This window comes from Centroberyx gerrardi, chromosome 10 (assembly GCF_048128805.1).
Source record: "Centroberyx gerrardi isolate f3 chromosome 10, fCenGer3.hap1.cur.20231027, whole genome shotgun sequence".
Taxonomy (NCBI): domain Eukaryota; kingdom Metazoa; phylum Chordata; class Actinopteri; order Beryciformes; family Berycidae; genus Centroberyx; species Centroberyx gerrardi.
Genome location: NC_136006.1, coordinates 10,719,641 through 10,733,750, shown reverse-complemented (window position 1 = coordinate 10,733,750; position 14,110 = coordinate 10,719,641). Strand labels below are relative to the sequence as shown.

General features: G+C 40.7%; 1 protein-coding gene across 1 annotated transcript in view; it reads right to left on the bottom strand.

Moving 5' to 3' along the window:
• slc39a10 (solute carrier family 39 member 10) overlaps nucleotides 1-10,736 on the bottom strand; it is a 36,053-nt gene extending 25,317 nt beyond the window's left edge. The window contains exon 1 of the mRNA XM_071897849.2: nucleotides 10,689-10,736. The gene's annotated coding sequence lies outside the window, so the exon portion shown is untranslated. The remainder of the gene's footprint in view (nucleotides 1-10,688) is intronic.
• Between the last annotated feature and the right edge of the window lie 3,374 nt (nucleotides 10,737-14,110).

Sequence of the window (14,110 nt, the reverse complement as noted above, 5' to 3'; positions counted from 1 at the left end):
TTTGAAATAAATTACGACTCTCTATATATTGAGTAAACTTAGTCTTGTTCCCATCAGAGTGACTACTTCTCCAGTCAATATTATAGTCCCCAAGCATAAATAATTCCTTCCTTTCATCCAGAGCAAGATCAATACTTTCACATATTTTATCCAGGTATAATGTGTTTGATTTTGGGGGCCTATAAACACATCCAATTAACGTTGGTTGTTGGAAAGGGAGGTGAATTTGAATCCACAGGATCTCTAGTCCATTCACACTGAAATGACTCTCCATAACTCTCCAAACTAGTTTAAACTCCCACGGCTCTTCCAGTTTGTCTATGACTGTAGCAACCATGTATTTCCTCTTTCACTCATCTTTGAACACATGATAAAAGAACTGACTAAGGCCCTTAAGCTGCTTCATATGATTCTCACATGGCCATACCCTTCCTGCTCATCCCAGCAACAGGCCAGTGTCTGCAGGGCTGGGGGGGAACAAATGAAGCATCAAATCTACTTCTGAAGTCAAATGGTTTATATCTGGTGTAGCAGTCATAACGGTAAACTTTTGAAGTTGATTTTACTCTACTAAGCTGAACCCTTCCAGTGAAATAAATAAATAAAAGTAACTGTCACACAGGCAACGTAAATAATTAGGCTAGAAACCACAGTCCACCAAATAAAATTCACAATGCAACAAAAATCGAATTGTATCCAATCATAAGCCAAAAATATCCCTGCTAGTGCAGTCCCCGCATGTATGTTATGTTTTACCCAGCAAACGATGGTTTCAATAAATTGCCCATAGTGGCTGAACCTCGTCACAAATGCCCTGCCCTGCCCTAACCACTTAAACCACTTTCCCACAACTGTACTGACGTGAGAAAATCACAAGCTTGAAGACATAACTACAATGTTTTGCCATGGCGAGCAATTTATGGTCTAGTCGTACTTCAGAGCCCTATTTGAGTGTTAATATTTGTTTAATTTGTGTCTGGATGCTATGCAGTGCTTGATTACCTTTTGAAACTAGAATACATTAAAATCGGTCTGAAAACCGACTTTATTTCTGATGGTCTTTACGTCATTCTTTTACTTATGTTCAATAAATATTATTTTTTTAATAAGCTCAACTCTATAAAACTTGACAACTTTCTTTTCTTGGCGGCATACTTTGTCCTAAGGCTGCAAATGAAGCGCTGTATTGTTACCATTTCAGTTGTGCTTTTCACTAACTTGCAGCCTCGCCATAGAAAACCAAAATGAAACGGTTATGATGCATGTTGTGAAAAGATCTTAAAACACTGTGCTTTGTCCAAGGGCGTAGAATTGGGTAGGGACGGTAGGGACGGTAGGGACGTGTCCCTACCAATATCAAGCGACTCTGAAATGTCCCTAGCAATTATTTTGATTGACAATAAACGTTGTTTTGTCCGTCAGTGTCTAGTCAATGTTAACAGATCGCGTTCTCTACTACGAGTCCCGCTGCATTGGTGTAGCGCATCGGTGTCCCGTGTCGGCATAGCAACGGACGCTGTAACGAAACTTTAGTATAACAGCTGTTTTAGAATGTTATTGCGTCACCCGGATAAAAATTGGCGTGACACCGCCTCCCTAACCCCCCAAAAAAAATCGCTGATTGGCTTTGCCATTTCTTGCTAACGTATGAAATGCTGTGGGTAAGAAGAGCCAAAGCTCCGCCTACCGGCGAGCATGCGAGTGAAGACTCCATCCTATTTTATATTAGTAACACTTGTGTTTCGCCATTAAAGTTAGTTTATTTAAGTACCGTGTCGCGTGCGTCTGTGACGGGTGACGACCGTAAGTAGCCTACATGTCACAAGTGAGACTGAACAATGCTGCTGTGTGCCACACTGGACAACACTGATGTAAAACAAATATGCCAGCAGTTCATCTCTGTTAATGACAGGCGTAGGCATGTGTTTGACTCAGCTGTTTGTATGTAGGGTTTGGATATAGTTTACAATATCTTATTATTATTATTATTATTTTAAATGTAAATACAGATCGTTGGTTTGAATAGGCAACAGTACTACAGTACCTGCCTTAAAACAAAATGTGCTCTTCAAAGTCCCATTCAGCTGGCAAATTTGAGTAAAGGATTCATTTATGTGCTACACCCCTGTGTCTGTGTGTCTGTTAATGAGTGTATTGGCTACCATAACTATCTAGATCAGTGGTTCTCAACGTGGGGTCCGGGGACCACCAGCGGCCCTTGAGGGGGTTCCAGGGGGTCCCCAGCAAATTGATGAATTGTTAAACTTCAGCATTATTTAATTTACAAATAGTTAACACAATTACAGAATGTAGAAGAATGACTGTTTTGATCTTAGTTTCACTGTTATCTCTCTACCTACAGTACAGACAGTCAAGGGATTCTGGATCAAAATCATATCTAACAATAAAAGTATTCTCAGATTTGGGTCCGAGAGACAAAATCTCATCAAATGGGGGTCCATGGCTCTAATGTGGACTAAACTAGGGGTCCTCGATATGAAAAAGGTTGAGAATCACTGATCTAGATGACATGAAATGGCGGTCAGAAGTCTATCATAAATGTAAAATGCCTCAGCTTCCAGTGGGGGTTACATCCCCTCCGGACCTCCCCCATTTGTGTCCCTACCAATGTCAAAATCAAACCTACGCCCTTGGCTTTGTCCAACAGATATGCCTCTAGATGTGTGTGTGTGTGTGTGTGTATGTCTGTGTGTGTGAGAATTTCTTTGGATAAATACTGCTAATGAAGAATAAACCACTCCTCAGTCAAGGTGTTCATATAACAAGCCATTAACTGGTTTACATAGGGTAATATTTGTCCCAAACAGCCACGAGGAACTTGAACTCTGGGCAAATATGTATTGTGTGCCTACACATAAAGATTAAGAGAACAGCTTTCAGGAGCCCCATTATCTCAGAATTATCTCAGTAGCTGAAGTATGTTCAATGACAACAAAGTCTAAAAACCTAGGCATGACGATAAGGCTTTAACCCTTCTGTTATACAGCTACCACAGATGTAGCAGTGTAGTGTGTAAGGATGGGACAATCTCAGCAGCACGTGCATTCCTTATTCCTTAGGCTATATAATAATAAACCTAATTTGTGCAGCATATTTCAAAACAGTGTTACAAAGAACTTTACATCCACAATTCCCACATATTTTGCTAATCAAATGACATGACATATAGCACGGCCAATATTTGCCTATATTTAGAGTTTTTTGTTCAAATAGCTGTTTAGCAAGCAAAACTAGCAAACCACTTGGGACTTACATAGGCAGAAATGTGTTATTTGGTAGTAATTCCTTCAAAAAATAACTACCAACTGTTTCCTAGCAGCCTAGGTTGATATTATACTGTTGAAAAAATAATACAAACAAATTTCTATGCTATTTCTGGAACCTTTTGCTATAAATGACTCTCCATAACTCTCCAAACTAGTTTAAACTCCCACGGCTCTTCCAGTTTGTCTATGACTGTAGCAACCATGTATTTCCTCTTTCACTCATCTTTGAACACATGATAAAAGAACTGACTAAGGCCCTTAAGCTGCTTCATATGATTCTCACATGGCCATACCCTTCCTGCTCATCCCAGCAACAGGCCAGTGTCTGCAGGGCTGGGGGGGAACAAATGAAGCATCAAATCTACTTCTGAAGTCAAATGGTTTATATCTGGTGTAGCAGTCATAACGGTAAACTTTTGAAGTTGATTTTACTCTACTAAGCTGAACCCTTCCAGTGAAATAAATAAATAAAAGTAACTGTCACACAGGCAACGTAAATAATTAGGCTAGAAACCACAGTCCACCAAATAAAATTCACAATGCAACAAAAATCTAATTGTATCCAATCATAAGCCAAAAATATCCCTGCTAGTGCAGTCCCCGCATGTATGAGTATGGGGCAATCTGAGGGAGTAGTTGGCTGTTGCATTTCTGCATGGACGGCACTGACCAAAAGTCAAGAGGGTGCATGGTCCAGTGCCAAACCAGTAAGTAAACTGTAAAGGCCTGTGGCACTTTCACATGGATGATTCTGAATAAGCATTTTCCTTCACATGAAAGATTTTAAGCAGGGCAAATTGGATTACTACAACTGTAAAGACAAAGGCCTCTGAGCATTTGAAATGTGATAAATGCACAGAAGATAGTTTCCCAAGCAGGCAAAAAGCCTATGAGCTTCTGAAATGTGATAAATCCTCACAAAAGTAAAGGCAGTTTCCCAGGGCTGTGCTGTATACATCAAAAACTATTAAGCCTCCACTTTTCGATACATACGACTGAACCAAAGAGCCAAATGACAAAGAGCTGTGGGAGTCTAAAACACAAGCATTAATTTGTCGTTGAGCCAAATGAATACAGGCATGTCAGGATGGAGTTTGTCTTACTAAGGCCCGAAGGAAGCAAGGAAGGGCAGATGTCTGCTGCCACATGGACCCAACTCACACCAGATGGTCTGTGGGGATCTAGGAGGACCATGATCCATTGTCAAAGCATGGGAAGCAGGAAGCTAAGGGACAGATGGAACAAGTGTGCAAGCTTCCTAACAAGAAGGAAACATCCAGAAACACTGGAGACAGCTGGAAAAATAATAATTTGAGTATTATTTTCAGCTTACCGATTAATGCTTCCTAGGTATTAATTCAGCATCGGTGGGGCAGCATAGCCAGACGGTTACCACCACTGCCGTGAAATCATTACAGCTTAGCTCAGCTATCTTCAAAACACACAAACAACTATACGCCTAGTGTTTAGACATAGTACTTTTGTCATAACATGGACAGTAGTGGAACGAAAATCAACTGTTACAACCACCCACTACTGCTACAAAGCAATTACAGTGAAAACACTGATCAAGGTAGTCATTTCGACAGGTCAAACTAGCAATCCTCTGATCAAAAGCAGCAATTCTATGGAATCTGTCATAAGCTGTGCGGTGGGTCCATTACAAATCTCCTGACTCAAAGAACCTGGCACATTCATAGAAATGTAGGGAGCCCTAATCTTTTAACAGCTAGCCTGATAGCATTCATTATATCAGACTTACTCAGTAGACAGTTGGTAGGCAAAGAAACATACAGTATGTTTCCATATGACTCGACTCCAGCACACTTGTCAACAAATGACCGAATTTGAAGCCAAGTTAAAAAAAAAGGCAGATCTTTCCAAGTCATACAGAATGAATTGCTTCTCAAAAAAGCTTTCAGAATTAACAGTGGAAAACACTCAAGATGACCAAGAGTCAAACTGTTGGACATTGTATTTGCCATTTCATTTCCAGCATGTGCTTTCTCCTTTTTGAGATTACAGAATTGCAAACACACATTTGTTATCATATCCTTGCTGGGTAGCCACAAAAGCTTTGAGGAACAAGACCTTCACATCAATTACATTACATCTTAAGATGCACACATCCACTGCACATACAGTACCACTGCACATAATGGTCTTGGAATGCATGCCTTAAGAAAAATATGCTATATTAAAAAGTATCCTGTGCACTGAAAACAAGTCTATCTAGCAAACAGGCAGACAAACCATGTCTTTCAGACAATGGCCTACTTCCATTTGGGGCATGAAATTGCAAGGCTGTTGGCTACCATGACACATACAGGTTCAGAGTCACCGTAAATAGGCCACAACCTCCCTGAACTCCATAACAACACAACAACAGACATCCTACCGCATGAAGGTCAAGTTTTCTAGGCTGTAGCCACTGAATCATTTAGCCCCTTGAAAGATCACTGAAGAAAGATGCTGTGGATAGGCTCAAATTCCTCAGGCTGAATCAGGCAGGTGCAATGCAGAATAGCGCGAGATCACTGGGGCAGGACGCAGGTGCGCGGCTAATGCTCTGTAGCCTGGAAGCAAGTTCATCATAGCGCAAAAGAGGTTAGGACCGCAAGGCAATACCCACAGACAAGTAAACAGAATTATCAGCAGGGAACCACGCTGTGTAGATGGCAAAGAAACAACACCTTGAGAAAACAGAGAGCACCGCCGCTTACCTCTAGGTCAGAAATTAGACGAGCGGGCCAGACTGACACAGGTTCAAAGCGTCTTCTCCTCTGAGCTAACATAAGGAACAGGTTGAATGTGTTGAGGCTTTTGAGTCAAGTGACGTAACTAATTTGTACGGGGAGGAGGGGGGGCAGATGGGGAGGGGATGTGTGTGTGTGTTTGAGCAGTGTGGGAGCTGTTTCTGGGATCAGAGTTAATCAACCATCTGACCGGCTACTCACTACAGAAGGGGGGGGGGGGGGGGGGGGTGGCAGCCAGAGCACCTTCCTCTGATTAGGACTAATACTACTATAGGACTATTAATTAAAGGAGTCGAGGTGGGAGTTTTGTGTTTTTAAAATCCATGTAAAAAAGACCAGTGAAACGGTCTTTCTACATAGTGCCATGCCTTTAAGTTTTTGTTTGTTTGTTTGTTTTAGAGGGAGGTGGATCCCTAATCTAGGGCGGATTTCAAACGCTTGTCAGCTCCATTTGCCCATTACCTGTGAGACCCTGTGGAAGCCAGCAAGAGACAAATGTATGCACAAGGGCTATTTAGTTTAACACTTCTTAGTTAATCAAAATGCTGAATGAGGCCCAGCCCTAGCATTGAAGGACTATTAGGGCAGATGGGTGGCTAGATGTAATACCAGCAGACAAATTTACTCACAAAGGCCATTTTTAACCTTTATTTAACCAGGTGTCCCGTTGAGATTAAAAAGCTCTTTTTCAGGAGAGACCTACGCAAGAAAGCAGCATAATGACAAACATATAAACAAACAACATACAACCACTTACATAAGCAAAAATACCATGGGGGCAAGAGAGTGTTGTTTCATCGTACTGCTGGTTGAGGCCCAATCTTGGCATTAAGAGGTGATTTAGGCAGCTAGGTAGCTAGATATAATGCCCACATGCCTCTGTCCTCTGTGCACCTTAGTGAAACAGTAGAGAATTCAAGGAAACCTGGACTGCATACTTATTCAACTGAAACCCCAAGCCAGGACATGACCTTTCATGTGTTGTGCTGTGGATGCTTTCTTTGTAACTCCCTGTAATCCAAAAGTAAGCAGCAAACCCATTCGTAAAATATTAAATATACAGTAAGTAAGCTTATTCAGGATTTTTAACGAGCACAGCCAGCCAATGCGAAAACACAAACGAGTCATGAGTTGAAAGAAGGAGTTGGTTCCGTTGTAATATACCTAACAGATGAACCCACGAAGCACCATCTACTCTTTTTGAACATTTATTTAGGCAGGGAAGGATTCGCTGAGCCTGGACGCTCTTTTTCAGCACTGCCCCGCTTCACATTCATACAATTACACTTCTTGGAATATAAATCTTGGAAGTCCTATCCTGTACACTACACTACAAAAGGAACACATTGATTAATGTAGTACCGTAGGCGTTTTACAATTCATTTGACAATGATATAATGTAAATCTCCACATAATATCTTTAAGTTCTACTTGCAAGCTGTGCTGCAATCATGAAGCTGCACTGGTATGTAGCCTGGTTCTGGAAGTGATAAATTAATTTAGGAAATAACTAGGCTGTTTGCAGTGACTTTGAAGTTATTTTTGTGTACATAGCAGATTAAATAACCTAACATTTTGAAGACAAAACACAACTGAAACACAATTATGAAGAATCGTCACTATTCAGCTTAAACCTTCACTGAACCCCTGTCCTATACCATGCGGGTCCAGTGAGGAACTTTGCAGTCCTAAAAAGCAAGTTAAGGATAGCATAATTAGCACTACTTTGATCTTAACAGCATCTGATTTAAACAGTGCCAATCTCAACTAATCTTGAACTAAGACCTGCATTATTCATCTTAGTGCAGCAATGTCTAGACACATGAAGGCGTAAAATATACAACTAATTTGACTTGAGAGTCACACAGTAGAGTAGCATGATATTTTCTCATTTCTAACTCTCCCTTTAAAGCAAACACCCTAAAACTGTGTATTAGTTACACAATAACTAAATATTCTTCCTATTGTCTTAGATCAATATTGTTAAACACTGACACACACTGTCTCGCTACGCTAGGAACCAGAAAGCTAAGATTCTTATCTGTGATATTATTAAGACAGGTGAAGCTTGTACAATGACAATGAACTGGAGATTGACTTTATTGTGCATTTATTGACTCATCTTTTAGCTTTCACATCCATAGTAGCTTCATAATTTCATTGTAGTCCTACCAATTTCAATCTATGAAATGGTAGGAATGTAAATACTTGTTTGTCTTTCATGTAAGCCTCGGGTTAAGGAGAGGCAACACTTGATACCAGGATGTTCCACCTTGAAAATCAACATTGGTATGCATCCCAAACATGGCATGAGTCAGACCTAATTAACTTTAGTTTAATCAACATCAGATGCTTTATTTTGGTTTACTGCAGGTTTCCTTTCACTGACAATCACATCTGTGGCACCTTTTTTTATAGGAGGTACCAGATCAATATTGTAGCGTGAGCCAGGCATCTCAATAAATGGGCCGCACTTTTCTCACCAAGCAAAAAGATGTTGAGTACAACCTTAGACGCAGTTTACTAACTTTGACCTGAAGATCTAGGCTATATAGAGACAATTTACTGGGGCAGCTTTTCCATGAAAGCAGCCCCAGTAAATTGTGTCTATATAGATGTTCAGTAAATGCCATGTTGAGTTAGGGTTAGAAAATGCCATGTTTTCCCCATTTAGGTTAGTTACATAACTGCTGATTAGGAAAAATTTGTTTCTGCCAGCAGCTTTCGACATTCAAAAAATCTAACCGCATTCTGATTGAAAAACTTAATTACTCAAATACAGGCAGATGATTTGGTCTACTTCATGGTATGGTATTGCATACTATGCAGAACTGTTTGCTCGGAGTATGTGACCGACAAACCTCATGTGAGAATTCTGGTCGCCTAAATTTTCAGCTACAGTGATTTCATAGCATATCAGTTCACCTTGCCATTTTAAAGAAAAAAGGGAAGGCACATTGTATAATACACCAAAAGTAACACATTTATTAATACCGAAATCCAGATGTGCAAAAGCACCATTAAATACCCATAATTACTTATTACCACATACAAAGGCATCCAGTCTATTACAAGTTCAAAATATATTAGGTAAACATTTGAGTAGGAAAAGCATAAAATATACAAATCTGAAAAAGTATACTAACTGAAGACGATGAGTCAAAATGACCATGCAGTGGATGAATAATCTTATGATCTTGTCAGTAACGCTCTGGCAAACCAGTCCCTTATCTGATTTCCCTTTAAGCAGCTGCTCATTTTCTGTTTCAAGCACTTGTGCTGTTGCCATTTCCTTCCTCAACTACACATGCTGTGGTTGGCCTTGGACAGAGTGAACAGTCAGCCTCTCAGTTCCTCTGAGTGCTTACCTTGTGCTACTGAATTAAAGACTAACATCTGACTGAATCTCAGGTAGCCTAATGGGAGACATCAACCCAAAGTCCCCACTGCCAATCAAGTACTACCACCACTATCTCCACAGGGCAGAGCCTGCAAACCCAGCAGTAGCTGCAGCAGTGTTTACTTTAACAGTAACCATTTCCAAGTACCACAATTATACAAGATGAACCTGTTACACAGGTCACCAGTTTATTTCTCCAATTCTTAAAAAAATAAAGCACATTCCACTTCCATTCCAAGTCCTACTTAGGAACCATGGTGCGATCAATAGTGGTATTAGTTACATTTTGTTAAATGTGTTAATGCTGAAATTGCGTATTGCAACTGTGCCAATAAATGCCCCTAACGGCTGGAATTTCCCCTGCTTTCTTTTCCTGGCATCTGCAGTGATGACGTTACACACGTCTGGGCAATCATAAGACATGCATTTACTCATGCTGGGTCCAGATGAGGCTCATCTTTTAATATGGAGTTGTAACCATCAAGCAAAAAGCAACTCATTCATGGTAACAACCACTTACGACATACTCATATATTCAGGTGGGACAAAAGTAACTCAAATGTCAAATTTCCTACACTGAGTGCATGACAAAAAGCACAGGAGTGGGTTCCACATGAGAGCAAGCTGTTCCACCCACCCCAGAGGGTTTGATTAGGATAAAATGCACGCAGCTTTATTTTATATACAGCTCAGTGAAGTAGTAAGCCCGGCCTTTAAGGAAGTCACGTTGTTATTAGGCCGACTAACGAGCTAAACAAGCACTGCTGCCCATTATAATTCGCTGCTCAGTACTACTGCACGTGGTGCGCATAAACTAGCTTGCCAATGCGTTCCTTCGTCATTGAAACGCCCCGACAAACGGCAGCGTTTTAAAACAATGATGAAATCACCAGCCGATGCTCGTTAAATATCCACACCGGGCCATGGCAAGTTAGCAAAGATATACGTTCAAAGCAAAGCCCCTCTTTGTCTTGTTACGCTGAGACAAGCTAACGCTAACGTTAGCTTGAAAACGTCAAGCGCTCCAGAGTCCAGACTAGTCGGCAACATTCCAAATAGCTAACGTTAGCTAGCAGACGATTCACAGGAAATTAGCTTGATAGGCTACAAAGCACAATACTTATTTGTAATTCCGCAATACATGTTCAGAATAGGGGCTAATAACATCTGCATGTTGTTGTAAATGCTACCCGGGTCCATGTTGTGGGAGTGAATGAAAACAAATGGGGTTTTTTATATAGTTACCTCACTCGAGTGCCGTGTGCATCTCCTCTCCGCTCGGTACCAAAAAAAAATCCTCCCCGTCAGGCTACGCCAACGCACAAAAGGCCAATATGTGAGCGTGAATCTCATTCACAAACGCCTCTTGCGAACTTCCCGTGCAATCCAAGCTGGGGCGGCCCGCCAGTCTACGCTATCTACGCAATTAATTGTAGAATACACCAAGGGAGGTTGCGACGTTTCTTTCCGCCACATTGTGTCTGGCTTGTCATATGACCAACTAAGGAGATGATGTGAAGTGATGACTAAATACGCCCCAGTGACCTAAGACTTTATCACTGTGTAAAAGTTCCTCTCATCTTACTTTATGTCTTTTCTGTGCTTTGGCAATCATGACAGCTTATTTGAGTGCAGTGGGAGATGACGTGAGATACTGCAAGCCATGATTTTCTAGATAACCAACAAATATAAGTTATGTTGTCACACACAATGTATCAAAGAAGACGCGAGTCCCCATCTGTGTAGAAGGTTGTGTACCCAATACTGTCTACATTGGCAAATTCCCCCAAATTTCCTCCTGGTAACTATTCTATATTTAGCAAAAAGTGCCTTAGGTGTCTCGTCAAATAGGACATTTACAAGGATGAAATGCATTAAAGACATGACTGACTGATTTGGCACTTTCCATTAATCACCACATTAGAAATATGCTTATTAGCTTAATTTTGTTATTAATCTTGAGAGTCTTTAAAAAAAATAATTTGTGTGTTATGGTCTGTGATGAGGAGTAGTAGTAGAATTGGGGTTAGTAGGAGGAGTAGTAGGAGAATTTAGTTACTATGCTGCATTGATTCAAATAAATATAATAAATACATTGAATCAATACAGCATAAGTAACTAAATGCCTGCAACGTTTTAAATGAGACCTAACCCCAACCCCTAACTTAGATAGCCCTGATAAAAAGCCCTGTTCTTCGAAACAGTTGTGGTCAGGGCTCTGGGTAACACATCCAGAAACAACCAACCTAACCCTAACCCCTAACCCCTAACCCCTAAACCTTAACCCTGAAATTAAACCTAACCCTAAACCTTTAATAAACCCAGAGGAAGGCAAGATTGGGAAATAAGTAAAGGATTAGGCAAATTACCACAAGTCTTGATTTTGGTTCATTGTTTATTACACATAATGCATATTACACTGTTTTGCTAGTGGTTGCTGATGATAGCCTACCAGTAGGTATCAGTGATGGATAAAGATGGCTAATTTTCCTTTCTGCAAGGCGTGAGAGACACACATCTGTTGGGCTGTTGGCGTGGAAAGAACATTGAATTTGTTGTTTTGCTGCTGACCTTGTGTGACACTTGGTTAAACTCTCCCAGAGTAGAGTGCACCACAGCCAGTTCTGTTATCTGCTTCTATAAATGGAAGCACAGATCATGACTGGATTACCAGCATGGCATGCAGGTTACATGGCCCGGGGCCCCAGAAGCCCCGCGGTCGCATGTAGATTTGTTAGAGTTTGTTATTTAACTGTAGATGTGCACTCATACAAATTTGCATATTATCTTGGCTGCCTTCAGCAGTTCTACACTGAGCAATTTTTAGTATCGTTTGCCTCGCCTATCTTTTGAGGTGGGTACATGACTTAACGGGGCAGGCGCGCAATGTAGCATAATGGATTGGGGGTACTGAGCATGCCTGCCCTTGGCCCACAGCGGGATAATCCAGGCATGGGACAGGTGCTGTTTTGATTTATTCACTGTCTGGGAGCATGCGATGATCTACAAATAAATCATAAAAATAAATCTGATTTTTGGTTTCAACCACAAAGTTAATTTTAAAGGAGGAGTTTAATTCCAAAATACCCTTTTCTCTCTTTTCATATGCCTACAAAAATCCATCAGGTGAGGTTTTGATATAAGCTCATCTTGGCCTTTCTTTCTTCGGTAATTCTCTTAATGTGTTTTTGTTTGTTTTTTTTAATATGTGTAAATAAACTAAAACTAAAAACCAAAACAAGGCACCTTCTGCTGCCATTTTGGGAAAAAATCATTATCTATCATTGTTGAATAGCTCTAATACAGAGGATCCAGTCAAAGTGTTACCATTTTTCAACCTTTTTTTTTACAACATTTTTTAACTTAGCTAGTTTTCTTTTTAAGCACCACAACATTTTGGGTTATTGACCATTTTCAAGAGTAGGTATCACTTAAAATTGTGGCAATCTTATTTTGGAATGAAACTTGAAATGGAGCCCAAGGCCATAACAGTTAGGCTTGAATGTTGATGTTATTGCATGAATTACCATACTTTAATTCTCTTATGGAGTCACACTATTCCTACAACATTTTGACCCCTGGCATATATAATGTAACATCAAACCAGAAGCAGAAAAGAATAGGTTAACTTGATACAAGTTTACAGGTACATGGCTCATGGCATGGCTCAGGTGTCAGCTGTAAATGATGAGAAAATGTATTATTGATTTGTGATTTGTCACAAAGTGCTATCTTTAAATGGGGTTTCAGCTGACATCAGGTTTGATAGAAAATGTGTGTGTGTGTGTGTGTGTGTGTGTGTGTGTGTGTGTGTGTGTGAGAGAGAGAGAGAGAGAGCGAGAGAGAGAAAGAGAGAGAATGCTAGAACAGGTATACATGCATGACTAATACAGTTTTTCCACTGCACAAGTACCTTGTATCTTTACTGGGCCTACTATTGGTGTAATATGGCATGGAGCAGCATCAGCACCCTTTGGTTTTCATTTTTTATTTTTTTTTTTGTGGAGGAGAGGAGTGTACTGAATCCAAGCCAGCATTCTGTGAAAATGGGCCAGTACAAAATATGTTTGGATTTCTCGCCAGCACACATTTAACATACCTGTATTGAATCTAACTGGACAAAAACATCATGGAAAAACATAAAGTGCCAGTATGGGCATGAAAAGGTATATTTATGTAGTGGAAAAAGAGTGCTGTCAGTGGTTCACCATCTCTATGCTGGTTCGACCTTTGACCAGCAGCTCATCGTTATTGCTGGGCCCGATATTTATTCACAGTAGACTTGTTATAAACCTGCAATCAATAATTTGATGCACATTGCCCAAGCTGTCTATAAATTGATATACCTTGAAATTTTATATCTCACCGAACTGTGGCGAGGTACGGAAAAGGTTGTGGACCGCTGACCTTCAGTATGTTATTCTATGTGTGTGTGTATTTGTGTGTGTGTGTGTGTGTGTGTGTACGCGCGTGTGTGTGTGTGTGTGAGGCACTAGCAGGTTCTGAGCCTACACACATCTCATTCCTGGGCAGCAGCTGGGTCCCCGCCTCCTCCCCACCCCACCTTTCCCTCTCATGTCGGCTGTCTCTCCTGATCACAGGGAGATTAATACAGAATGATTGGCAGCCATGTTCGCACTTAGCACTCCAGTCATGGTGCCCCAGGG